Source organism: Alligator mississippiensis, chromosome 6, assembly GCF_030867095.1.
Source record: "Alligator mississippiensis isolate rAllMis1 chromosome 6, rAllMis1, whole genome shotgun sequence".
Classification (NCBI taxonomy): Eukaryota; Metazoa; Chordata; order Crocodylia; family Alligatoridae; genus Alligator; species Alligator mississippiensis.
The window spans coordinates 14931029-14957042 of NC_081829.1; positions in this window are offsets into that span (position 1 = coordinate 14931029).

Consider the following 26014-nt stretch of genomic DNA (forward strand, 5'->3'; position numbering starts at 1 on the left):
GTTTGCTTCTGGTGATGAGGTTAGCGAGCTTCAGTGCTTGTTTGAAGGCTAGGGTGGGTGGCTCTGGGAAGATCTTTTTAAGAATAGGGTCTCTTTCTAGTATGGGTTGCAGTTGTTTGAGGATTTTCTGTACAGGTTCAAAGGGAGGAGTGATATGTCATAACCAGCGGTGTGCGATTGTGGGGAGGTTTCTTCTGTACTGCAGCTGTTCTTCACATGGTATCTGGGTGGCTCTTTCAAACATGCGATCTACCTCTCTGGAGGAGTGTCCTTGTTGGGTGAAAGCCTTTTTAAGATTGGTGAGATGGAAATCCTGGGTGTTCTCTTCAGTACAGATGCGGTGGTATCTGAGGGCTTGGCTGTATATCACAGCTTTGTTGGTATGTTTAGGGTGATTGCTGGTTCTGTGCAGATATGTATGTTGGTCTGTGGATTTCTTGTATACTGTGGTCTGTATTTTACCCTTCTGGATACTGATCCTTGTGTCCAAAAAGGAAATGCTGGTGCTGGAGTATTCTAGAGAAAGTTGGATGGAGGGATGGTGATTGTTGAATTTCTGATGGAACTCAATCAGAGATTGCAGGTTTTCAGTCCAAATGATGAAGATATCATCGATATACCTTAAGTACAGCAAGGGTTTGATGGTGCAGTTCCTGAGGAAGTATTCTTCCAGGTGGCTCATAAAAAGGTTGGCATACTGTGGGGCCATTTTGGTGCCCATAGCTGTTCCCATCATCTGGAGGAAGTGTGATTATTAAAAGTGAAATTGTGTGTGAGGATGAAGTGTATAAGGTCAGTAATATCTTTGGGTCTGTATTCTGAGTTGTAATCTTGTTCCTGTAGACATGTAAGGCAGGCTTGGATGCCATCCTGGTGTGGGATATTGGTATATAGGCTGGTAACGTCCATGGTGGCTAGGAGTGTGTTGCTGGGAAGGTGGTCTATGTTTTTAAGTTTCCATAGAAAGTCTGTAGTGTCTTGTACAAAACTTGCTCTGTGGGTGATGAGTGGTTTTAGGATTGGTTCAACAAAACCTAATATTTCCTCAGTTAGGGTCCCATGGTTGGATATGATAGGTCTGCCAGGGTTCCCTTGTTTGTGGATTTTAGAGAGCATGTAAAAAGTCCCCGGGTTAGGTAGTGGAGGGATCAAGGTCTGTAGTTTTTCTTGTAGTCTTGATGGAAATCCCATTCCCTTCTTGTCTGGTTGTTCTCAAGCCACCTACATGAATTTCCATTTTGGTTTGGTGACGAGCCTGCCCTTCTGTTCCGTGGCTTAGTGCGCCTGTGTTTAGCTCTTCGTTTTAGGTTGCTTAGATGTCTGCCCCCCTGCACATTGTGCTGCTTTGCAGCTAGCTCTTGAGATGGTCACTTCCCAGGGGTAGTCCCTATCCTTTTGTTATGGGTCTGCCTGCTTTCTAGTAGCTAGCTCTCTGGGGTCCAGATCCAGCACAGGACCAGGCCCACCTCCACCTGCAGATTTGGGATGGTTTAAGGGAGATACAGGAGTTTACCAGAGCTGTAAGTGAATGACAATACTTGGCAATCGGCTGAGTGATTCTATTTTAGAGGCTGGATTCCTATTTGCACTGAGCGTATTGAAGGAAGGAGATAGGGGTGACTCTTTACTCCTCTTCCTCCCACTGTGTAGGTTGCTGCAGTCCCAATCGGTGAGAGGCTTCAACTGGAAGGGTGCTCTGGGGAACATTCAGTAACCTAGAATCACTGCAGTTTATCAGGGTCCAGCTCTCTACATTCTCAAGCAGGAGTTGTGCACCCTCACTGTGGGCCGGGCACGTCAGGGAGTGGACACATGTCACAGAGCCACTTGCAGAGGACAGGGCTGGGCTCAACGCTCAGCAGCGCTGCTTGCAGCAGACAGGACCAGGTGTGGTGCTCAGCTGGCACAACCCCATCCCCTGTGAGTGGTGCTGCCTGGGATGTGGGACGAGCCAACCGAGCAATGAGCCCAGTGCTGCATGCAAGAGACTGGACTAGGGCCGGGCTTGACTCTCAGCTCGCATAGCCCCATCTCCTGCAAGAGGTCCTGCCTGGGACATGCCAGCCAAGTGCTGAGCCGAGCCCCATCCCCTGCAAGTGGTGCTGCCGAGCACTGAGCCTGGCCATGCCAGCTGAGTGCTGAGCCCAGTGCTGCTTGCAGGGGATGGGGCTGGGCTCTGTTCACCAAACTGTTTTACTATTTTGACAAGTTTTGCCCATAAGCTATAATGGGGAATCATGATAATGCCTAAAACTTTGTAATTTCTTTCCTGATTTGAATGAAAATTGCAGGTATGGTAGCCTCTTCTATGGGCATGAATCCTGCCAAGATTCAAGGAGATGGGTACAGAGGTTTCTGGGAAACTGCACCTCAAACTGTTCAAAGCAAAAGTCCTGACACTTGCCGGCAGCGGCAACCTCCTCTCATCTGGTGCACAGATCTGGGGGCTCGCACCCCCAGGAGGGCTGCGGGGATGTTCTGGACTCCTCCCGGGGGTGCAGGCCCCCAGATTTGTATGTCAGGTAAGAGGAGGCTCAGGCTGTGGCAGCAGCAATCTTGTCTGGTCCTGGGCGCAGCCCACGGCCAGCGCTGGTCCCTGGTGGGAGAGGCAGCCTGAGCTTCCTGTCATCTAGGGCACAGATCTGGGGACTCTCACCCCCAGGAGGGCTGCCAGGCTGTGCTGGACTCCTCCCAGGGGTGCAAGCCCGCCGTATGAGACGAGGCTCAGGCTTCTGCCTGGGACTGGCACTGGGCACAGCCCGCTCCAAGTGCCAGGGAAGATTGCTGCTGCTGACAGTCCCAGGTGGCAGCAGCAGCCTCCTCTCATCCAGTTCTCAGATCCCAGGGCTTGCACCCCTGGGAGGAGTCTGGCACAGCCCTGCAGCCCTCCTGGGGGTGCAGGCCCCCAGATCTGCGTGCCGGGTAAAAGGAGGCTGCCACTGCCGCCTGGGACCAGTGCTGAAGCCAAGTAAGCCCGGCTTCAAAACGCGAAACGTTTTGAAATTTTCAAAACATTTTGAGTGCCCTTGTTTTATTTTGAAGCCTTTTGGGTGTTTTTTTTTTATTTCACTGTTTCAAGCTCAAAACACATTGAAAGAGCCATTCTGTTCTCTTGCCACAGTGGCTGATCTCTTCTTCCTCTGGATGCATGAGAGTGGAAGTCCTAACACCTGATGTATACTGCTTTGAGGTGTTCCCCATTCTGTAATGAGGAAAATATTTGTTTTCCCATTTCACTTCATGCACGCAGTCTGACAGATGTGTTGAGAGAGAAAGAGGCAGGAGAGAGCAACACATGTTCCAAGCATGTACCTTATTACCTAAACAGATGTACCTTATTACCTAAATATTACCTTATCACAAGGGTGGGCAAAATACAGCCTGCAAGCCAGATCCAACCATGTGTCTGGATCTGGCCCATGGCTGCCCCCACAGTACTCGGCATGGGGCCAAGCCCCACCAGCTCACACTGCAATAGCCCACACTGGGCTCCTGCTGGCACCCACAGCCTGGCCCTGGCCAGCGTACGTATATGCGGCTGGATGCTGCTCTGCTCCCCACCCTCCAGCAGCAGCTCCTGCTCCTGATCTTACCTCTGCCATACTGCACTGTGCCACTCTGGGCGAGCAAGCGGGCAGCTACAGATGGTCAGCTTCTGCCCCAGTATGCAGGGCTCTGACTCCAGCTCCCGGCTGCCTTCCAGTGGAAAGCGGAGCTCAAGCCAGAGCCCTGCATGCATGTCTGGATACAACTGGCCATCCACCTGCTAGGAGTGGTGTGGCACGGTGAGGCAGGGGCAGGAGCAGGAACCACTGCTGGAGGCTGCAGCTTCACTGGGAACAGCCACGCTGCAAGCTGCTCCTGCCCCTGCCATGCTGCGTCACTTCAGGCAGGCAGGCAGCTTCATCCAGGCGGCTCTTGCCCCAGTGCATAAGGCTCTAGTTTCAGCTCTTGGCCACCTTCCCAGCAGACGCAGGAGCAGGAGCCACTGATACAGGCAGGGGGGAGCAGTTCCTCCTCTCACCCCAGTAGACTTCCAGGACCTAGCGCCAGACAGGTCCTCCCAACCACATGCAAACCCCCACCCCCCTCCAGAGGTAAGGGGCATGTAAAGAGTGAGCCCCAGGCCCCAGCCTGGTAAGGCAGTGGGGGGCTGTGGCAGAACTGTCTGTGCCCAGCAACCCAACCCCTGATTCCAGCCTCAACCACCCAACCACCTCAGCCCCATTAGGGAGTTTTGGTGAGTTATGGTAGCAGATAGGGGTGGTGGTGCTGACTCAGCCCACCCACGACAGCTCATCAAAACTCATGTGGCCCTCAGGACCAAATAATTGCCCACCCCTGCCTTATGGCTCATGGGCAAATATGTGCAATGTGTCTAAACCACAGGTATACTGGCTGGAGTACAAGCAATACTGTTCTAGGTGTACAGAATACTGCACAGATGGGTGCCTTTAAAAGCTGTTAATATGTGAACCCTCTCAAGCCCAGAAACCTGTTATTCATTATTAGAAAGGACAGGTTACACACTGGTAGTGAAGACCATATGTTTCTAGCCCAGAAGGCTTATCAGGTTTCAACCCTTAGAAACAAGAGGGGGCACTGTGGTTAAGATACCATCTCTGCCCCAGGCTTTTTGCATGAGGTTATGAGTTGTGCTCCTTTTACCCACTCCTTGTCTACTTAGTCTTTAGGACAGCAAGTGGAGCTGTTTTGAATTTTTCAATTGAGCAATTGTTTAAAAAAAAAATGTTATTTGTTAGAAATATTTCTCAGGTCCAGGATGGGATTTCTGTTAAGGTACAGAATGAGTTACCCATTCCAAAACAGCTGAAAGTCTGGTGCTTACTGAGGGTGCAAGAAACATGGAGTCAAAGCATGGACTTGAACCTAAGGATGCAGACAGAAATGAGAATTTTTGCCTGATCTGGTCACAGAAAGCAGATTATATCCTTGATCAAACACAAGTATACAGCTACAGACAATTTAAAAAATGGCTGTTTGGGGGAAACTATGACCTCTTATTGTGTGTTTCAAAATAGAGCCTCTTCTGTAACTTCTGTCTGTGCTGCCTCCCAGCCTCAAACTGTTTTCAGGATGGGAGGGGGGAAGGGAGTGGAAGAAGTTTGGTTTGGGGGTTTTTCATTTGCCACTGAAGGGTGGAGCATGTGTCTTGGAGCCCCCTCCCCACCCCGGAGGTGGGGGTGCCCTCCAATTCACCCACTCCACCCCCTAGCACTGGCTGGGAAACCCCTAGAATGAGCTCCCTCCACTCCCTTTCCCCCCTCCCATTCTGAAAATTTTGCAGTCTGGCAGGAGCCCTTGCTAGGGGAAAACAGCTGCAGGCTGCAGGCAGCAGCTGGATTCCTTGCCCCCCTGGAGCCAACAGTGAACTTCTGTTTGTTCCAGGAGATGGCTGTAATTCAGAACGCTTCCTGCAAAGTGTTCTTAGTTACATTAGGAATCTGCACATCTATCTGCACCCTATACCTCAGATGAGTGCTCTAATCACTGCACATTTCCCTGTGACTCACTTGTTTTCATGGAAGACTTGCAAAAATCTCAGTTCCTCATGAAAACAAAACTAAATCTTGAAATCTTGAAATAATTTGTAAAATGGAATTCATGTTGTGCGGGCCGGGTCAGACCCCGGGCCCTTTTCGTTGCTTTGCACGCGGGCTGTGGCCAGCAGCCCGGGCAGGCCGGGTCAGAGAGGGAGGTCGCCGAGCTAGAATTAGGCACAGACACATAACGGTTGATTTTAAGATTGTTTACTTACACCGAGATGGTCGTGATGTAGGCTGAGAACTTGCTTGAGTTGCGGTTACAACAGAAAACACAAACACACGTGGAGGTTGCAAGGCTCCACGCAGACAGAACATGAACAATCACGTGGAGCTTGCTAGGCTCCACGCAGACAAACTCCGGATGTCCAGGACAAGCGCTCATTAGACTCATCGTTACGTCTTATAGTAGGCTCCGTTCGAAGACGGGAAGAGGTGGGCTGTGGATCAGGCCGCCAAACTCCTCTGAGTGACACACAGGGTTTCTATTACCCTGCCGCGCACACCCAGAGTCCCCACGAGATGGATGCGGAGTCCTCTTCGGCTTGGGCGGAAACTGCTCAAGCCTCTTATACAGCTAGCAGGCCAATCGCTAGCCGCCACGTGTGAATAATTTAGCACTAGCCAATTGCGGGGCACGAATTTGCATATGACGAGCGGGAAATCTTTGCACCGTGCATTTCTGTGTTGCAAAGGGAAATGCACCCTGCAAAGATAGCTGCAAAGTGGCGGGAACACTCCTTTGCATGCGGGTTCTCTGCGCAGCAGAACTCCTCCGTGCAATGAAGCTGTAAACCCACGGGGATAATTCTTAGTGCCGAAGCACACAAAAAAAAATCAGACGTTTGGGTCATGATACATGTGTATTGGATAATCCTAGCAGGGATAGTCTTTTGCTCTGAGTATTTACAGCTCCAAACACCATGGGGCCCCTGTCTCTATTGAGCTCTATTCTAATATGAAAGTTAATCCTGGCACATGATTGTTGGACATTCAGCCCAGTTGAGACACCATTGCCAGTTGGTTGCTAGACTGGTTGGGATGTTTTCAAGAACCTAAATACTATAAGACCAGTGTTTACTTCTAGTAACACTGTACTGTAGTGTGGTTGTAGCCATGGTGGTGCAGAGACTATGCAAGGAGTAAAATGTGTTTGGTAATATCTTTTAAAGACCGACTATATAGCTGGGATAGATGTTAGGCAAGCTTTCAGACACAAGATAACCTTTTTCAAACCAGACCCATGGAAGATAAAACATTACAAAAAAATCCCGCTTCTCGTCCTTGTAACGGTGAAGAACAGTAGGAGTTTAATTAGCAATAAACTATCATTTCACAGACCTGAGAGAGACAGTCAGATTCATGTCAATTCAAAATCAAAGACTATTCCCTTACTTTTCTAATTACACAAGGAACAGTGATGTATGCGATTTCCAGTGTCATTACACCTTCCAAACTGTTCTCTGGCTGCATATTGTCACTTAGATTAAATAGTGTTTCATACCTGGGTCCACAATTCTGTGATTTTTGAGTGGTTCCTCCTGCAAGAATTTACTAATAAAGTATTGCACAGGGCCTTATTGTATTATTGTACTTGCCTTATTGCACTATCATGAGCAAGCTGAGCAAGTGACTATGGACTAACAGCAAACTGACAGTTAAGACCAAGGTCCAAGTATATCATACTTGCAGAAAATCCTGGACCATGTACTCTACTCAAGAAAAGTGCTTCAGCAGCTTCTACTTGCATTGCCTTTGCCACATTTTAGGAATTTCCTGGTGGGACAAAGTTGCCTCCCCTGAAGTCTTGGAACATGGCAACATTCTGAGTAGCCATCCTCTTAGTCAGTATGTACCTCGATGCTTTGGTCATATGCAGAGAATGGATGATGACTGCATACCTGAGGATCTCTTGTATGGAGATCTCTTTCCAGGAAGAAGACCATACAGACATCCTTACCTCCTGTTCAAAGATGTTTGCAAGACAGATATGAAGGTAATGAACGCTGAGCCAAATGCTTGGGAGAAGATTTCTGAGGATCAAAGTCCTTGAGAACAGTCTATTAAGTATAGAATGAAGGGTTTTGAGGAAAGAAGAGCCCACCATGCAGAGGAAAGACAAAACCTTAGGTAGAACCCCACACTACCATCGGGATTGTTTGATACAAACTTAATGTGATAAAATGTGAAAGGGGCTGTCACTCAAGTATTGGGCTCTATAGACACACTTGTAGATGTTCAGAAAGCTGATGCCTCACTTACTGCAATCGTGTTGGCTCACGAGACAGGTGCTTACTCCTCCTTTCTCTTTTGCCACTCAGCAAACTAGAGGGCTGGATTTGGGCCTGGGTTCAAAGCATAGGTGCCCAAAAATAGGGTGCCATATAAATAATTAGTCATTATGAAGGGTTCACACAATATAGCTACTGATTTAGGTACTTAACATGTACGACCACAGTCAGTATGGAAGTGGAAGCATCCAGTATACATCCCAAGCCATTGTGCTTGAACTCTATTCTGCAAAGACCCTGCTAATGGCAAGAGGAGAGGCTATGACATGCATTTAGGGGCTGGATTCTCATGGCCTGAGCTTTGCTCATTTTAATTGAGTTTTGTACAGTTGCACCAGCCAAGAATCTGATGAGTCTTCAACTGGGGTCTGCGCTGAGATTGCTGATAAAGGGCTAATTAGGGCTGACTGTGAGAGCCTGTAAGAGGGATGAGGCTGAAGTTGGTTCCTTATTCCCAATTCCTTATTCCCAGTTCCCGGTTCCTTTTTCAAAGCTAATCTAGACCTAATAAAAACTTGTTATTAATGAATTCCACATCCTAAAGAGAGAGAATTTCATTAGCTCTGCATATGTACTATTTAATATGTAAAATAATATCCCACATCAAGTACACGGCCCTAAACAAAGGTCAGATTAGGATGGGATTATGAAGCAAAATACTTCTTGGGCCACCGCAAATTTCATGGTGATGCCACTGGGGGACTGTCCCGAAGAACCCTGACCACAGTCCTACTCAGCCTAAAGCACGGTTTGGCTGTGCCAGGCTGCCAGCTAACAGCCCCTATGCCCACTCTACTAAATACAATGGTTTGAATAAGGAACTGGCTTTCGGGCTGGGATTATGACTAGAAATTCTGCTTGGGCCACCCATCAGAATACCTCTGAGAGACCAGGGGTACTGTCCTGGACATCTGTGGCCAGAGACTTGCCTGGCCTAAAGTGAGGTTTAGCTGTGCCAGGCTGCCAACAGACAGGACCCCAGCCACTGTGCTAAGTGTATGGACCCGAATAAGGAACTGGATTCTGGGTTTGGGGCTTGGATTATCCCCAGAAACCCTTCTTGGGCCACCCCAAACCATGTCTCTGTGCCACTGGAAGATGCTTCTGGACATCTCTCAATAGTGACTTGCCCAGCCCAAAACTTGGTTTAGCTGCACCAGGTTGTCAACCGCCCCCCAGACACTGTGCTAAGTGGCCCAAATAAGGAACTGGATTTGGGGCTGGGATTATACCCAGAAATCCTGCTTGGGTCACCCCAGAACACACCTCTGTGCCACCAGGGCACTCTGCTGGACATCTCTGACCAGGGATTTACCCGTCCCAAAGCGCCTTTTGGCCGTGCCAGGCTGCCAACTGACAGCACCACGGCCACTGTGCTAAATATATGGACCCGAATAAGGAACTGGATTTTGGGCTAGGATTATACCCAAATCCTGCTTGTTACACCCCAGCCCATGTCTCTGTGCCACTGGGGAATGCTCCTGAACATCTCTGATGAGAGACTTGCCCGACCGAAAGCGCGGTTTGGCCGTGCCAGGTTGGCAACTGACGCCACCCTCCTAGCCACTCTGCTAAATACATGGACCTGAGTAAGGAACTGGATTTTGGGTTGGGATTATACCCAGAAATCCTTCTTCAGCCACCCCATGGCATACCTCTGTGCCCCCAGAGGACTGTCATGGACATCCTTGACCAGAGACTTGCCCAGCCCAAAATGTGGTTTGGCCGTGCCTGGCTGCTATCTGACAGCCCCCCAGCCACTGTTCTAAGTATAATGGCTCAAATAAAGAACTGTTTTTTGGGCTGGGATTAGAAATGGAAGTCCTTGTTGGGCTATCCCACTCTATGACTCTGTGACACTGGGAGATTCTCCCAGGCATCCCCGGCCAGAGTATTGTCTGGCCCAAAGCGTGGTTTGGCTCTGCCATGCTGTCAACTCAGAGCATGCCCTGCCCCTCACACCGCTCCCGGTGACTGTACTAAGGACAATGGCTTGAATAAGGAACACTTTTTGGGCTGGGATTAGAAATGGAAATCCTTTTTGGGCCACCCCACAGCATGCCTCTGTGGCACCGGAGAACTTCCCCGGACATCCCTGACCAGAGTCTTGTCCAACCCAGAACGCGGTTTCTTCATGCCATGCTGCTAACAGCTGCACTACAGCAAATTGGCTGTGCGGGGCATATTCCAGGTAGCCTGAGAGTAAAGGCTTCAAGTAGCTGGTTTAAACTGCAGCAGGGAGGGCCAGGCTGACTATGAAGACTAAGGTAAACCCCTGTGCCTTACTAGGGAGTCACCTGACCAGAGGGGGGAGTGCTTAAGAGCATATAAACCCAGCTCCAGAAGTAGAGCTTCAGAGAAAGGGACTGAAAGTGGTATCTTGGTATGCATGCCAGAAGGGCAGGGAGGTTGGGCTTGCAGGGAGGCATAAACCCAGAATGGGGGGAGACTTTTGTTGAAAGCAGTTGCTTGTGTTTGTGTTGCATTTGAGTTGAAACTGGGAAACCAAGTTGTGACTACAAGAGTGGCATGGAGGCCACAGGAGTGCCCAAGAGGCACCCTGCATAGAGCCCCGTAGAGATCAGGGGATCAGGGGAAAGCATTAGAGATCATAAGGGGGCTAAGGTGCCCCAGAACTGCCTGATCTGAGTTGGGGACCCAGGAGACTGAGGGGTGCATAATCAGCTGTATCAAGTTAGGGAGCTGACAAGTAAAAGGAGCAGCCTTTCCCAAGTCTAGGGGCCAGGGCCCCAGAGAACATGAGAGACTGGGGGAGGGCAAGGCCCCAGGGACTGACATATGGAATATGGAGTGGGCTGAGGCTGAGAAAGCCAAGCCAGAAGAAGTGGGCCATAGCTGGAGGCTGACAGCAAGAATAACAGTGGGCAAAAGCCAAGGAGGCAGAAGGCCCTAGTATAATGTGTACTCTATGCCATTGGGTTGCAGGGATGGTGCACTCACTCAGACCTCCATGCCTTTGGGGTCTGTGCTTGAGATAACATTCAGCAGAGACCAGTGGGGTGATAAACAGCTTTATCTTTATTAGGAACATGATTCGGCAACTCACGTGCTCACAGCTTGCAGGGACAACTACAACTACCCACCATCACACCCAAAAGGCACCAAGGGGAGAGACTGGGTCATCCCACTGCTGGCCTCTTAAAGGTATATTCCATATACCACACCTAGGAAGGTCTAGGATGTTGTCTTAATAACACCCGTGATGCAAGGTCATGGCTACAGTGGAGGATGGAAGTCATGATTATCTCCCCTAAGGTGGCTTGTGCTCTAGGGCAGAGGTTCCCAAACTGTCCTATGTGTACCTCTTGAGGGTATGAAAGACATCTCTGGGGGGTGCTTGGGAGAAATTGTGTAATGGTGGTCTTGGCTTTCATTATAATAATAATAATTGGCATTTAAGGGGTTACAGTGTATGCTGGTAGGGGTACATGGGCATCTGGAAGGGGGTATGCAATAAGAAGTCTGGGAATCTCTGTTCTAGGGCACAGATAAGGCCAGGGGGACACAACTCTGTTGGAGGAGCGAGAGGGGTGCCAGCCAGGCGCTTGAGCTGACAGGTAGTGAGAGACTGAGGCTTACACTGGGGCCCTGGGGCAACCTTCCTAAGTACCATTAGTTACATCAAGGCATGTCAGGTGAGATAAAAGGGAGGGTACCCCAAGGAGCTAAAGTGGGCATAGCCAACTAAGTGTCCCAATAGGGGACATAGCCACTCCTGGGGCCTCAGTCCTGCTACTGAGCCCCTTCCAAGGACAGCACCTTTCCCAGTAGGAAGTGGATTGAGATGCTCCGCTCACTGTGCACAGGCCTTTTTGCTGCTAACAACTTTCATTTTCTCCTGTGTCCTGAAGGTCAACTAATTCAGGATGTGATAAATTCCTTCCTATTGAAGGAACTGGATTGCTTGACACTACCTCACTGAAAATCTGAAAATGCCCTGCTCTGGCATTTGGAGTTGTAGGCTACATTTAAAAAAACATAATTGCTTTGGAATATCAAATTTAAGACACTCTGAAGGGCCTGATTCATAGAAAGTGCTGACCACTCACCTATGAAAACAAGTCACTCAGGTTGAGCACCCAACATGGATCCAAACTAGCTAGTCATTCTTTAAAAACCTCACTTGAGTCCTACAAGCCCCAGCTGATTTCAGCTATGGGGATATACACAGGGATTGTCTCTGAGATGCTGGAGCCATGTTGCAAAGGAAGCTTTGTGCAAATCCTTATCAAACAACAAGGGCATCTATACACATGCTTGGGGGAGGGAGGTGGGGAGGGAGGCTTTAATTTGAGCAGCTTTGAGAGCCACTCTTAATTAAAGCACCTACAGCATCACATGTATTCAGTGTCCTGTACTTCAAAATGGCAGTAGGACTTTAGATTAAAGCATGTATAGATGCCATTATTGTTTTATAATCAAGTTTGGTTCCACGTGTGCTAATTAGCACACAATGTCAGGGTACAGGTCCATCATGTGTATGGGTGCCCTAAAATTCCAGTGAGAATTGTCTCCAAGTCTGGTATGAAATGTAAGACTCGCATCCTCTTGACTAATCTGTAAACAGATTGCAGCCAAGATGCTTGGTATTAACTAGCAATGACATCTCCTTAGTGAGGACAACAATTCCCAGAATTGTAAAAATGAATTACTCAACTGATGTTAATAAATGGATGGATTAGAAATTGGAGGGAATGTGTTAGAGGCACTGATGTTCAGAGCATCTAGAAGGGTGGAATTGCTGTTCTGCACTTATGTGTCTGAATTTATAGGGGAGATTATTAAAAGTACTCTACTTGGCACTTAGTGAAACAGCTAAATTCATTCAGAGTTTTGGCAGCTCCAGGGCACTGAGCTCTTTTGATGCTCTGGTCCCAGTTAGAGGTACTGAAAATTATGCAGTATTTGTAATGGGCTGAATGTCTGGACATTTCCAAACATGGGAGGGTTTTGGACTTAGATCTTGACCCTGAAAGGTTAGTTTTCCTGCCCCACTGTTGAAAGCAACAAATGAAACTGTGAACAGTTGCAAGCACTTTGGAGCACAGGATTAAATTCAAAGAGATCTTGATAAATTGTAGGAATAGAGCTATAAACCACAACATTAAAGTTGAGAAAGACATCTGTAAGGTGCTGCATGTAAAGAAGAAGAACAAGAATTGGCTTGATAGTGCAGCCCCAAACAATTGGGTAGTTAGGTTGGATCATGGACTCAATATGAAGTTGTCATTAAAAAAAGCAAATAATAATTTTGGTGGTGATGGTGATACTACTATTCAGCTCAGTGCTGTAGGTGTCAAATGGAATATTGTTTCCAGTGTTAGCCACCATGTAAAAAGAGATTACAGAAACTGGGGAGGGTGCAGGGGTAAGTAATGAAGAGGATAAAGAGATTGCAATGCAAGCCAAATGAGGGAAGGGTGAAGGAACTAGGTATGTATATTTTGGGACAAAGGAGATTAAGCAGGGATGTGCTACCAGTTGTCAAGCATTGTTCTCCCTTGCCACAGAGGGCAGGGCCCAAATCAAATTTAGATGAATTCTCAAGAAAAACTTTCTAGGTGTAAGAAAAGCAGAGCAACAGGACAAGCTGTTTCAGGAAGTTTTAGACTCTCTTTCATGGGAACTTTCCCAGAAGATACTAGAGAGGCATCTTTCTGAGATGGTTTAGCATTCCCTTTTTTGCGTGGAGTTGGACCAGATGACACTTGAATTTCACTCCCTACTCTATGGGCACATCTGTACTAGACACTTTACTGTACATCAGAACAATCTAACGCACCACAAAGCAACACTGTCTACACATGTGCAGGACTTATTGCACATTAAATTAGTCTAATGAACCATTTGTAAGTACCAATCCACGAAGGCAACTCATCACAAGAGGGCACATGCCCCCCCGCCCAGAGATTGGTCACTGCCGATGCCACCTCTGACTTCTGCATGCAGTCACTGCTTGCCACCCCCTGCCATTGCCTTCGCCGTTGCCCTTGCCATTGCCACTGGCATCTGCAGGCGATCACTGCTTGCTGCCACCGCCACAGCATCTGTGGGCGGTCCCTGCTCACCACCTCTCAAACCTGCTACCGCCAATGCCGGTGTCCGCAGGCAGTCACCGCTCGCCAGCATCCGCGGATGGTCACCGCTCACTGCTTACCACCCTGCCCCCCCCCCCCCCCTCCGGGACTGGTCCTGATCCCCATGTGGTGGGAAGACAAGTGCCCCTGAAGCTGGTGCAGCTCTTCCCACCTGGTAGAGATCGGATCTAGCCCCGATGTCTCCTGCCAGCCTCCAGGAGAGCCTGGAGCTTTCCCAGCCTGCTGCAGTGGGGCAGAGTAGGGCAGGTGTAGATGTGCCACTGGGAGCACAGCGAGCCTGAGATTTCTGCCTAGAAAATTCAGGTGCATTAACTGCATGTATAAACATGCCCTGTTCTTCAGTAGTAATTGAAGTTTGAAATCCTGGAGGCTAAAACTTTTAACCTGAAAACACTTGAGAAAATCATGTTGGAGACATTGTTCTACTCCCCTTTTTCAGTCTTCAAAGTCTTATCGCCAGAAAAAAATCCAAAAAAATGTTATTGTTACTGTTGGCACAATCCTCCAGAAACTCCAAGCTTTAAACTAGGTTCAGTAGTCAATTGATTGTGACTGAATGACCTGACCCTTTCGGGTGTTGCAGATTTAGACTTGATTCCTTAAGCCATTGGTGCTCAACCAGGGTACTGCAACATTGGCACTGCTGCTGCCACAGACTGAAATTACCCTGTGCACCTTTATTTTCAGGAGGCATGTCCTAGTTGAGCTGAGAAGCAGCTGCAGCAGACAGGTCCACCTGCCTTCACTAAGTGCTGTTTCTGCTGCAGCTCTTCCCAGCATGCAGGATAATTCTGCCTGTTGAATCAGCAGTGCTGATGCAGGATTTATCTCCAGGCTGCTACTGCCACCAGGTAGAACTAGCCTGTCTACCTCCATTTTCAGGAGGCATGTCAGCGCCAAACCAGGAAGACCTGCAGCAGAACAGGTCCACCTGCCCACATAAGACAATGTCAGCAAGTGCAACTTTTTTCTGCAGCTGATTCTTACTCCAGCTCTAACGTGCTTCCTAAAAACAGAGGCACATGGGACAATTCCATCTGCCTCCATGGGAGCGCCATGGGAGACATCATACAGAGTCATACCAAAAGGGACTACAGCAAAAGCGCACGCTTCTACCATATCTGCTTCCTGATCTGACTCTCCAGGAGGTGCATGGCACAGCAGGGTGAATATAATTATAATGCCCAATCAATTAGTAATACAAAAAAGTAATGCCTATAGCTTAATATGCATAATATATTTAAATTTGTTTTTAAATGGGATGATGCTAAAGTTTGACAAGTTTTGGAGGGGTACCTTTAGCCCATAAAAGTTGAGAACCACTACTTTATGCAAAACAGCATTTTCCCAACTTTCCTGGCTCTTGCATATGTAACTCACAAACATTTTTGTTCTTGCATCTATAAAGATACTTTTATCAGGACCTTTTGGAGTTTTGGCCCTTGAACTAGACTTTCTTCATAATTATTGGGCAAGGTCCTTTGCTGATGTGAGTCTTTATTTAGCGGTTCACTGATTCACTACTTATATAAACTAGTCTCAGTGGAATTATTTGTCATTTACACTGCTCTAAATGAGAGGAAAATCAGGCCCAGTATTTTTACTGTTTTATTGAACTTTAGGTATGCACTTAGATTTATTGGTGTATTATATAAAAATATTACCCTGACTTATGGCATAATCTTTATCTTCTTCTTTTCTTTTTTTTTTTTTTTTTAACCTTTTTATTTCTAATCTTTTTATGTTCTTTCCTTAAGTAAAAGTTCAGGCCTTCTTGCTGAAATACTTGTATCTAATCTCTCTTTTTAGAACTGTTATAATCTATAGTTCTAAGAAACCCCTAATGCTGTTCTACCAGGTAAAGGAAGCTTCAAGTATAAGCACTTGACATTTCTTGGTCTAGTCAGTGTCTATATCACATCATATTTGCCTGGAAGAGGACAGTGTTGATACAAAAGTTTAAAGAAATCAAGTCTATAGTAATTCCCTAGACACACTCCACTTTAGGTGGGTGAGCATACAGCTCTGTACAAGTATAACAGAGTAGAAGTCAGATAGAATTCTGCTCTCTAATTGCTGTACTCTGGAGTGAAGAAGACAAGATATCCTGATACTTATGAGATACTTTGTGACAAACTGCTCATAACTCACTATACTTAAAAAGAATATCATCAAGACCCATGTTAATGATCTAACTGTGACATTGCTCCCAGGAAAAATAATGAAAAGGGTAATAGTGATTAGATTTGATAAAGAATCGGTGTATAATCAATATAAATCTTCTGTTTTTATGGGCAGTGGATTTTTGCCAAACAAACCATGTTAATAGTTTGAGACTACAGTATACCTGGTAGGGATTTCCCCAAAATATTCTAACCTGAACATTTTGATTAATCAAAACTGAAGGGGTTTTTTTTGTAGAAAGTGTACCAGTTTTGACTCAAAAGGTTTTTCAGGTTCAGGATAAGACGTGTTCTAATCAAAATAACTGAGAGAACACTTAAAATAGCCTAGTAGAGAAAGTACCCATTGACAACATGGATGATCAAGATTCAAGTTAAAACAAAATGGGAAAACAATGGGAAAATGCCCTCATTGTTAGGCTGTTGCTATTCTGGGGTGGGTTTCTCTGGCTCTGTGGTGGGGGGGAAATTTTCCAAAGTGCTCAGATTTGTCCTGTTGTATAATAGGTAATATAAAATCACTAATACTTGCTGATTTGTGGACAACACAGATGAGCCTGCCAGTAAGCACTAATGAAGAGAGGGCAAGCTTATAGAGATATTCAAATTGGTAGGTAAGATGGACACATCCAAATATAATCTAATTTAATTTAGCCAAATAAAAATGTGTATATCTGAAAACAAGAATGTATATTGTATCTGCAGGATGGAGTATTTTGGATTTAGGGTTATTACAAATAAGCCCATGTGAGTTACCAGTGGAATGCTTTGCAGATTGCATAGATAGGATAGTAGTGAATATGGGATTTTTCCTGTCTGGTACAGGGGGCTGGACCCAATGATCTTCTGAGGTCCCCTCCAGCCTTACAATCTATGAATCTATGAAATGATTTCTGTGTTCAGCATTGGTGTGATGGATACCAGAATACTCCCTGTAGTTCTGGTGTTCACATTTTCAAATGGATGCCAAAATATTTGTGAGAATAGAGAGCGAGCCTCCAAGTAATTAAAGGGCTGTTGAAAATGCCTTGCAGCTCAAGAATTGCAGAACTCTATTAGTTTTTTTAGATTGAAAAGTGACTCAACTGCACTATACATGTATCTTCACAGGCAAGTGATACAGGATACTATAGGGCTCTTTAAATTACAGGAGGAAAGCAATAAAAGAACGAATGTCTGAAAGCTGAAGCCAGAAAAATTCAAATGGGAAATCAGGTGTAAATTTTACCAGTGCAAGTTATTAATCACTGGCATAAACAACCAAAGGAAGTAAAAGATCCTCTATGCTTTCATGTGTTCAAAAGTATACTTTAGTCAAGTGCAAAAGATAAGTCTCAATATAGGTATAACCAGACAAGGTGTAATGGCCTGTGGTATACAGGAATCGGACTCAGTACCCTGGTGGTTCTGTCTTTCCGTCCTTCCATCCTTGTGACAAGGTATTTAGCAGAATCCTCAGGTTTGCTGGAGTCGGACAGGCCGCACCATGAGTGGGAGCATGAGGCCCGTGCCAGTGCCCTGGGGCCAGGACCAGCAGAAGCATGAAGCCCAGGCTTGCAGGAGGACTGGTGGTGGCTCTGCCTGCCATGGAGGTGGGCTGTGGGCAAACCCTCCCCCACCATGCAAGCCACAACCCTCCCTAACCACTCTCCCTCCACACACACAGCCCCCTACAAAATCCACACACCCCACACAACCGCACCCCCACACCTATCCGCCCCCCACAAATCCCATACAGGTACCCACACCCTCCCCCGCACCCCACATACCAACAAAGCTATACCCATCCTCCCACACTATACAAGAGTAAGACTTCATTTTAAGCTTTTATTCTATCACCTCTATGGACACTACAGAAACATGTGTAAATCAGGACAAAATATTTTTTTTAATGAAATTAATGAATGTTGTAGTACATGTTTGATTTTTAGAAAATAATTTGGTATTTTTACGATGTGGTGAGCACACTGTCCAAATTTGAAGATTACACCAAATTATGGGGCAGAGTAGACACACAGAAGGGCAGGTAGATTTGGACAGGCTGGAAAAGTGGGCAGAACAAATAGGATGCAATTTAACAAGTGCAGAGTACTGCACCTGGGGAGAAGGAATTGCATCTATTGAGTTAAAACAGAGTACCCTGAAGCCGCAAAAAAAAATAAGCAGAGATTCTGACTGAAAAAAATGGAATGTAGTTTTAGGTTGAAATTAATGTTACCACAGTAGCACCAAATAGCCTAACTATAAATCCTGATGTACTTTGAGAATTGTACATGTGTGCAAAGATATTGCTTGCATCTCAACTGACTGGCCAAAGTAACCAGGAGGTAAGGTGCACTAGTGCCGTCTCAGAAATAAGCTATGATTTAATCACAGGGACATAGGAGGCCTGAGTATAGCAATGAATAGTGAATTGGTATAGAGCAGCAGAATTGAAACACATCTGAACCAGCTGGGCAAGAAACAGCATGTCACTATCTCAACAGCCTGGCAGAGTATTAGCATCCTGGGGAAAAGGTCAGAGTTGAGCATGGATAACATGTAATAGAGGGAAGGATAATGGAGATGACAAGGTAAGTATATGAATAACTTGGAAAAATATGAAGTTATAAAGAACTAATATGCTAACAAGAAATCTAGACCCCTGTTACCCTGTCCTTAAAAAATGACTTTAACAAGCAGAAGGAATTTTGTAGGGCATTAAAATTATATCCAAAACTTCTAGAGAAAAGATATAGTAGAGCATAAACTGAGTATACATCAACAGTTTGCCCTTGAAAAAAAAATCCAATAGCATACTGGATTGCATTGGCAGGAATCTCATTTGTAAATCAAGGGATTTTTTTTTTCTCTATTTAGTAGGCCTATGTGAAGCAGCTAGTATTTGCTTCAGATTTGGATTCGGCTGATTCGGGGGACAGTGATTTGATTTGGTGATTCGAATCACTGTCCTGAATTGATTCATCTGAATCTGATCTGGAGATTCGGCTGCTGCACTTTTGAGGCCTCACCTGTAGCACTGTGGGCATGTCTACACATGCTATTAATGTGCCTTAGGCTTACTGCATAGTAAAATATTGCACAGTAAGCCTTTCCCATGAGCATGTCTACATATGCACCCTGTTGGCAGAAAATTTGCTCTCAGTGGGAGCAGCTCAGTATAGGGCTGCTCCTGCCCTGTTCTCCCTGCCTGCAGCAGCCAAGGGAAGCTCCAGGTTCCCTGGTTTGTTAGCCCAGGGGTTGGCAAAGGACACAGGACTGGTCTGGATGTGCATGGGGCCAGGAAAGCTCTGCTGGCTGCAGCACCAGCTGTCTCCTGGCCCCATGCACACTGGGATGAGACCTGAAGTGCACAGGATGGGAGACAGCCTCCACTGCAGCTGGCAGAGCTCTCCTGACCCTGTGCACATTTGGACATACAACTTCTGGGCAGGGCTTCCCTGCCTAGCAGGGGGTTCACTGCCAAGCATGGCGTAGCTGCCAACGAGCTTCCTGCCAAGTGGTCCCCTGCTTGGCAGGGTGCTTGCTAGGAGCTGTCCTGCAAGTTGGACAGCTGCCAGTGAGCTCCATGCCCCCTCACTTGGCAAGGGACTCAGCAGCAGCTGCTGCACTCACTGGACAGTTCCTGACCAGCCCCCCTGCTGAGTGGGGAGGGCCACAGGGCACTTCCCTGCTTTGGGTTCCCAGCCCCCGTCTGCCCCCCAAGAGCAGCTCTGTGCCACACAGAGTTGGGAATTCCAGAAAGTGAGTGGGGGCTGGGAACCCAAGCACAACAACTCCCCCTACTGCCTAGGCTGACTGGGAGTAACTCTGGGGTGTGTGGGTGGGTGTAGGGTTTGTGGGGGTGAGGTTGCAGGGGGTATGGGGCTGGGTATGTGGGTGAGGGGTTTGTGGGGGTGGTTTCGGGGTGTGAGGTTTAGGGGTGGATTGTAGAGGGGCTGTATGGGGGTAGAGGGGCTGCTGAGGATGGATGGGTCCCCTTCCCCCCTGCCCAGCATACAGCACCTCCACCCCTCTTGCAGCAGCAGTGGCTGTTGGGCACTTGGGGCTGCTGCTGGCAGAGCCCCACATGGCTCTGGCCACCTGGTACCCAGTGCCATCTGTGCCACATGTTGTGAGTCTGGCCTAGCCCAGCCCGGGGCTGTGAGCCTTCCGGCAGGATCTGGCCTCTCAAGCTGTCACCCAGGGACCTGGCACCTTGAACATTGGCCAGGGACAGGTCTTGCCTCCATGGAGCCAACACATGGAGGCAGGACCTGGCGCTGTGCAATGCACAACCTGTTCGAGTGGTGCCAAGCCCTGACTGACAGCCCAAGTGGCCAGGTGCTGCCTCAAGGTGCATGGCCCTGGGTCAGGCTGGGCTTGACCTGCAACATGCAGCACAGATGGCACTGGGTGCCAGGCAACTGGAGCCATGCCACACTGCAGGGAGCTCTGCCAGCAGTAGCCCTGAGTGACCAACAGCCGCTGTTGTTGCTGCTGGGGGGGAGGCAGGGCGGGGGACCCATGCCCCCCAAGCAGCCCCGCCATCCCCACACGATCCCCCCACACACCCAGAGCCCCTTCACCCCCACGTCCCTACTTACACGGATGGCAGCCAGGTCCAGGTCATGCCGCAGTCTTGCTGCACTCCTGTTGGCCTGCATGTGGAGGGAGCATTCTGGGGCAACAGGAGCACCATATAGACACTCTGGAGCATCTCTGTGGAGGATACCACCTCCGGTTGCCTTAGGGCACATTTCTGGACTGTGCCTTGCCCTGCTTTTTTTCCCCATTTTTTTTTTTTTTTTATACCTGGATTTCCAGGTATATAATGTACAGGCAGCACTACAAATATGCAGAGCAGGGAACATTTTTCTTCTTTCCAGCGTAACTCTTGCAGCATCTCAAACTGCTTTGAGACAATACAATGAGCACGTGCGTGCTCATCTGGATTCACCCTACATGTTTACTACTGAACAGTAGTTACTGCACAGTTAATCTAGTACCTGTAAATACAGTAGCCTAATTTACTGCACAGTAAATGCCCCACTCTGGTGCTTTATTGTGCAGTAGATTAGTCTCCTGAGCAGTAAAGTGTCTTGTGTAGATGTGCCATGTGTCCAGTTTTAGGTAGGATACTTCAGGAAAGCTGTGTGCAAATTAAAGTCTATCAGAGAGCAATAAACATTATTAAAGGCCTAGGAAATGTGATCTGTCAGGAAAGATGGGAGGAACTGGGATTATTTAATCTGTAAAAGAGAAGATTGAGGGGGGAATTTGATGTTAATCTTCAGATTTCGGCTGAATATTAGGAAGAACTTTCTCGTCATGAGGGTGAGTAAGCAGAGGAACAGACTACCTAGAGAGGTAGTAGAATCGACATCCTTGGAAGTTTAAAGAGCAGATTAGACAAACACTTGTCTGGGATGGTTTAGTAGGGATGATCCTGCTTGAGCATGCAGTTGGATTAGATGACCTCCTGAGGCCCCATCCAACCCTATTTTTCTATGATTCTAAATGCAGATATAAGGGTATGGGAGACCAATTTCATAGCAGACTATATAATATGCTTATCTCCTTCTCCTGAGATCTAGGGTGGGCACTCTCAAAACAAAAGATATATAGATTTTAATCCATAAAGTGCTATTATGATAATCTTTGACATTCTGTATAACATTTAATACAGAGGGCTCATCTACACGAGACACTGACTGTGCAGTAGCATCACTTAAAAGACCTTCACCAGTGCTACTGTACAGTAACTATATTTACTGCACATGTATTTAGTACTTGCTTATACAAGTACTAAATAAATACACAGTAATGACTGTGCGGTAACGTCTTGTGTAGACGTGCCCAGTGATCCCTAATTCTAGTCCAACACCTTCTGGTTGAACTATAGTGTGTTTTTAGGAGGATATTCAGTCTTGATTTAAAGACTCCATGTGACAATTAGCCAGCGGATCATCTTAATCAGAGATACCGATTCTCCATCAGTAGGCATGTCTACACATTCATTAATGTGCTTTTGCTATTGCACATTAAGTTTAGTACCTCTAATATGAGGTACTACATAAAGGTGCATTTGCTGCCCTAATGCACAGTAGCAAAAGCGAATACCTTTTTAGTGATTCTTAATGTGCAGTAGACTAATTCTAGTGTATGTCAGCATATTAGCAGTGTTCTTGATGTGATGCTTTAATGCACAGTAAAATAAGCTACTGCACATTGAAGTGCATGTGTAGATATGCCCGGTTAGTCTTTGAATTGAGACCGGGTGTTTTTCTGAAAGATGCATTCTAGCTCAACCACAAGACATGAGCTTGGTCTCAGAAATCCTTTGATGAAATTTTCTGGTGTCTGTCATGCAGGAATTCAGACTGGATGATCAAATCAGTCCCTTGTGGCCTTCACATCTGTGAATCCATACCAGTGGTTAGTCACCAGTCCTATTAAAAATGCGTTGCTTACTTCCAAACTGAACTTTACTGACTTCAACTTCCAGCCAGTTGATTCAATGGAGCAGTCACCTTATCAAGCATGGTATTTCCCTTGAACCTGAACAGACCTCTATTGCTCTACAAAGCTAATACTCTTATAAAGAGTCATACATGAAGCACTCTGTTCACCCTAAACAAATGTGTTTTTTCCATATGGTCAGGGAATGCCAGTACTGGGTGGAATCATAATATGCAAACCCAGTACAAAATGCCGTTTGTTATCCAGGATTACAGAATACTGAGAGGTAGGGGACTGGGAGAGTGTATGTGCATGTGTATGTGGGAAAGAGAAAGAGACTTACAGAAGGAAAAAACAGAGGAATCAAATTAAAACCAGCTCAACTGAATTACAGAAGCCAGAGGTTGTTCCCTTTATGTTGATAATATTTTTCTTAGAATGATCTCATAACCCTTAGACAAATAAGTGCATCACTGCTGCAGAGATGACCATCTGTCTGCCACTCCCTGCCCTCCCTCTTGTTCTGTTTTTTCCATTAGCACTGGTGCCTTCAGGGCTTCTTAAAAAATAAAAGCCAATGTGTTTTATAATCATGCATGCTGCACGTGCCAGTGAACTCCAGATTGAACAGGGTCGCTACAAGCCTGTGGAGACGTATAAGTATTTGTGAAGGGCCACACCAAGGCTTTGTTTGGGGGTATCTGGATTGTCTGTAAGGTGGGGAGAGCCTATCTCTGGACCCTATTGAGTTTGCCTCTGCTGCCATGGATATAACATGCAAGAAGCAAGGATTTCTTAGGGTGATCTCTCGTATTGGATCAACTATGGAGTTGGGATAGTTGCTGAGCCAATCTACCTCTCACAGTGTGCCATTAATGCACACAGATAAACTCAGTGCTTCTTGCTTTGGAGTTTTTTTGCTCCCAGTCAAGCGATTTGAATGTGTGCCTGGGAGCAAAAACTCTGGAGCATATTGCTCATGCACAGCATGTGAAGCCTGGTCAGAGCAGTCCAGGCTGATAGGGGACCCAGGAAGTTAGCCTGTCAGCCCAGCTAGCCCCGCACTGAAGCACCCTGTGCCCCAGGCACCTGGGACTGCGTTTACACATGTGCTGCTGCACATTAAAACATTCCTCAGCAGGGTAGTACTTGTATTTACTTGTAGTTTTATGCACTGTAATAGGGACTAGGGACTCGTGTGGACGCTGAGGCGTTTACTGCACAGTAAGCGTCTTGTTTAGATGCACCCTTGCTGCCCAAGAAAAAGCTGGCATTCTTCTATCTTTTCATACTGTGATTTATCATCACAACATGTGAAGAACAATTACAAAGAAAAAGTAGAAAAAGTGACTGCTCTCTAAGCTCTGCTCTGGGGAGAGAACAGAGAGGAGGAAGGGAGAGCTGCTGATGACTTTCTCCTTGCAGAATGCTTGACACAGCAGGATTATGGTAGGGGCATTACTGATCCCATCCTTTCCTATAGGGACATCAGTCTTCTTGCACTCCTTTGAATACTGGTGCTATTGTAATTACAGGTAGTCCTCGACTTACAACGTTTTGAGTTGCAATGTTTCACACTTACAACGTTTATAAATTGACACCCTGTTTCAACTTTATGACATCAGTTTCGACTTTACAACACTTGATCCGATGCAACGCCATGCCAGCGAACAAGTTTGCTGCATCGCTCATCTCCCTGGAGAACATCTGTCCAAACTTCCTTGGACACTTTCTTTAAGAAAGCAGGCAAGACTCCAGAAAAGCCTGCAGCCAAGACTCCTGAGAAGACTCCAGCCAAGAACCCTTCAAAAAGTCCAAGCAAGAGCCTTTCAAAAAGTCCAGCAAAGTCACCTCAAAAAAGTCCTTCCAAATCAATATGATTGCTATTTACAATATATGTACATTAATGTTGCTACATTACTCATCTATAATTGATCGAGTACAAAAATCTGGGTTATTTTTGGTGAAAACAGGGTATTGGGCCTTGGTTCAGGAACCAATCCCCCACTTATAACATTGTTTCTTGTGAGAAAATTGGTTCCGAGTTACAACGTTTCCACTTAAGACGTGGTTTTCAGAAACCAATTGTGTCGTAAGTCCGAGGACTGTCTATACTTCCATCTTGGGTGTCCAATGCTCCAGATCCAATTGCCTCCTGCATACCCATTCTCTCAAGCACCTTAGTATGTGAGTCCACACTTTCGATCTAGAAGGGATCCTGAAAAATAATGAAATTAAACCCTATCTGTTAACTTCCATAGCTCTTCATGGCACTTCACAGAGCTGGCCACTATTTGCAGCTAGGGAAGGAAACACACAGAAGGGATGAAGTTTGCTTAGCATTTCAGTGCCAAAGCCATGACCAGAAGCCAGGTCTTTTGACCTTCGGTTTCTTTCCTTCCTTTGGAAAAGAAGCAAGAAGGGAATCTTTTTGTGCCCCACACTTTTGCCACTGCCTTGCCCAGCAAGGGAGCTCACAAGAGAGAGGCCAGCTCCCTTGGCCTGGTTCTCCACTCTGCTAAAGAGAAGGGAGTGGACAAGACAGTGACCTTACCTATCCCATCTACTTCTTATTAGGCCTGTGCAAATAGGGAAGTATTTGATTCGGATTTGGATTCAGCTGATTCAGAGGACAGTGATTCAATTTAGAGATTGGGATCATTGTCCCAAATCAGTTTGGCCAAATTGGCTTTAGAAGATTTGGCGCTGATTCAGAGAAATTTGGAGATTCGGCCATAGACTATAATGGGGAATCACTTAAATAACTATAACTTTGTCATCTTTTGGCAGATTTGGATGAAAACAGGAAAGATGGTAGCTGCTTTTGAGGGCATGAGGCCTGCCAATTTTCAAGGAGCTAGGTGCAGGCATTTGTGTGTTAAGGCAGAGCAGGGTGAAAACTGCAGGCATGGTAGCCCCTGTTCTCACCTTCACAACTCCAATGCAACCAGTAAGCCCTGGGCCTCTCAAATATCTTACAAGTCTGGGGTTTCCCCAGCCAGGACTGTGCGGTGGCTGGAGGTTATATCAGGTGCCTCCTGCCCCTACCCACCTTTCAACAGGGAGGTTCATAGTCCTGGCATTTCCTGGGGCTCGCGTGCCACTGGCAGTACCACCTGGGCCTCCTCCCTACCTTGGCAGGGTGCAATTTTAGGTCATGCCCAGGATGATGTGGGGCCTCCTCCTCCCCATATAGCCCCAGCCCTTATACTTCCTGGCATGGGAGCTCAGCAGGGAGATGTTCTTCCCCTGCTGTCTGGTGAGAAACTAAACTGTTGCCTTCAGCTCTGAGACCGGGGCATTAAATGGCCACCCTGTCCTGCCACATACATCGCCCCTTGTGAGGGAGACCTGCCAGGTGTGCCAGAGTGGTGCAGGGGTTTCTGTAATACTGCACCTCAAACTGCTGAAAGCAA